This window comes from Alosa sapidissima, chromosome 10, assembly GCF_018492685.1.
Source record: "Alosa sapidissima isolate fAloSap1 chromosome 10, fAloSap1.pri, whole genome shotgun sequence".
NCBI lineage: Eukaryota > Metazoa > Chordata > Actinopteri > Clupeiformes > Clupeidae > Alosa > Alosa sapidissima.
This window is the reverse complement of record NC_055966.1, coordinates 8,024,903-8,027,964: the sequence shown is the minus strand read 5'-3', so window position 1 is coordinate 8,027,964 and position 3,062 is coordinate 8,024,903.

The following is a 3,062-nucleotide window of genomic DNA, read 5'->3' as shown; positions in this document are numbered from 1 at the left end:
GACTGAGGGATGACCGTCACTACGGTCTAAAAAAGGAATGATCACCTTCGTTCTGCCTATCACCGAGACCATATGTCAACAAAGTCATGCCCATGACCTCCGGAAGCAGAACGACTCGAGCTTGTAAATAGCGGAGATTGCTCCCGGTTCAGTCTCCTACCTTGAGCGCCTCAGGATGGTCCGAGCGACAAGGATAGTGACGGTCATCTCTCGGTCTCACAGATCCATAGTTACATGCGTAACTTACAATCTGTTTCCACCTCACTCTGACCGTCACTACGGTCTAAAAAAGGGATGACACATACCAAAAAAGTCGCGAGGAGCTCTAAGCTAACCATTAAAACCTCGCTCGGTCACGGACATGAGGGCAGCGTCGCCAACCGGAGCTGGGCGAGTGACGTCCACCCTATAAAACCTGGTAAAAGTGCAAGGCGTCGCCCATGAAGCCGCTGCACAGATATCGCTTGCTGGTACCCCCTTAAGGGCAGCCCAAGACGTAACCATACTCCTGGTGGAGTGAGCCCTTGTACCCGAAGGGACTGGCATTCCCCGAGCCCGGTAGGCATGGGAAATAACCTCAACCAGCCAATGTGACAGCCGCTGTTTGGAAAGCGGTAGCCCCTGCTTCCCCGCTCCATAACAGACAAAAAGTTGAGTGTGTTCCCTCCTCAATGACTGTGTACGGGCCAGATAAGCTCTCAAAGCCCTGACTGGGCACAGAGTGAGCAACTTGTCGCGCTCTGCCTGTGAGGCAGCAGACGGCTGGAATTGGGTCAGCTCCAGAACCTGGTTGATAGACTGCTGATTTAGAACCTTAGGCAGGAAGGCTGGATTAGGCCAAAGTGACACGCCAGTGCCCCCTGCCTGCCACCTTAGGCAGTCTTCGGAGAGGGCGCACAGCTCCCCGACGCGCTTGGCCGAACAAAGAGCCAGGAGAAAGCAAGTTTTAAGAGACAAAGATCGCAGATCTGCATCTAAAATGGGCTCATACGGGCCTTCAGTAAGTGACCTTAAAACAGTGGGCAAATCCCAGTTCGGTGCCCGCAAAGTGCGCACTGGACGCAACCGGCGGGGCCCTTTTAAAAACTGACCAATCAGTGGATGCCTACCCAATGGTCTGTTATCCGCACCCTGGTGAAAGGCTGAAATGGCCGAGGCATAAACCTTCACAGTACTGACTGCCTTGCCTTGATCCAAATAGGACTGCAAGAAGCGCAAAACTTGTGGCACAGGGCAAACCGCTGGCTCAAGACCCAAGCTGGCACAAAAAGATCCTCTACCTGAGTGCATAGTAAGCTCTAGTAGAAGGAGCCCTGGCGTTGTTTAGAGTCTCCTGCACAGACTCAGCTAGCTGTTCAATGACGGACTCTGCAGGGGCCAAACCCACAGGCGCCGGGCACCTGGGTTCGGATGCCAGATCTGCCCGTCTGCTTGGGACAGAAGATCCGCCCGGCAGGGTAACTGCCATGGCTGACCCTGTAGGAGCCGGAGAAGGTCGGGGAACCAAGGCCTCGCCGGCCACTGTGGAGCAACCAGCAGAACTGTGTGTCGGCCCTCCCTGATCCTCTGCAGGACCTGAGGTACAAGAGGGGATGGAGGAAAAGCGTACAACAAGCCTGTCGGCCAGTCTTGTGACAGAGCATCCAGGCCCAAACTGCCTCCCTGTCCCACGAGAGAGTACCACTCTGGGCAGTGAGTCGTTTCTGCCGACGTAAACAGGTCCACTTGGGCAGTCCCATACTGAGCCCAGACCTGGCTGACCACCTCTGGGTTCAATCTCCATTCCCCCGGGAGTGGCCCGGTCCTGGAGAGAATGTCGGCCGCCCTGTTCTCCACGCTTGGAATGTGTACTGCCCTCACTGAAGCCAGACGCGGCCATGCCATGACAGCAACTCCTCCCCGCCGGGACCTTGTGCCGCCTTGGTGATTGACATGATACACCGCTGAGGTGCTGTCTGTCCTCACCACATGGCTTCGCAACCCTGGCCGGAACCTCTGCAGGGCGAGATGGATGGCCTTCAGCTCGAGGACGTTGATGTGCTCTGACGTCCAGGAGGGAGGCCACACACCCCTTGCTGACAGCCCTTCCCAGACAGCTCCCCAGCCTGTCAGAGAAGCGTCTGTCGAGATGACTTGCCTCTTGTGAGGAAGGCCCCCCAGTGGAACACCCTGGTGCAAGAACCTCCTGTCCCTCCAAGGACGCAGGGCTCGGATGCAAGCAGGAGACACCCGCAACTTCACATGCCTGTCGTCTCTCGGGTGGAGCTGAAAGGCATTGAACCAACACTGCAGGGGGCGTGCCTTCTGCAGGCCCAATGGCAGTACCGCAGCTGCCGCGGCTATTAAGCCCAACAGCCTCTGGACTTTGTGGGCGGTGACAAGTCTGCCCAGCCGAAAGCCTGTCAGAGCCTCGGTCAAGCTGTCTGCCCTCCGTGGAGTGAGAGACGCCATCATGCTGACCGAGTTGAGGAGGACACCAAGGAAATCCGCCTGCTGGTGGGGCTGCAAATTGCTTTTTTTCCAGTTGACCGTGAAACCCAGGGCCTGGATATGAGTCAGAACTGCTTCGGTGTCGTGCACCACCTGCACCTGAGATGGGGCACAAATTAGCCAGTCGCCCAGGTACGGTAGGATCTTTAGGCCCCGGGCCTGGAGGGGGGCTAGTGCGGCTGCCACCACGCGAGTAAAAATTCTGGGGGCCAGTGAAAGGCCAAATGGGAGGACCTGAAACTGGAACACCCTGCCTTGGAAGGCGAAGCGGAGGAAGGACCTGTGTGCTGGGCAGATAGGGACGTGGAAATACGCGTCTTTTAGATCCAGAGACGTAAACCACTCCCCTTCCTGGATGGCCCGAATCACTATTCCAGTGTGGACTATTTTGAAGCACCTTGAGGTACTGGTTCAAGGGCCTGAGGTCGAGGACCGGCCGGTAACCTCCGTCTTTTTTGGGCACAATAAAATATTTGGAATAAAACCCAGTGTGCTCTGCGTGCGGCGGTACTTCTGAGATGGCCCCTTTCAGAAGCAACTCCTGGACCTCCTTGACAAGCACGGAATTTAAA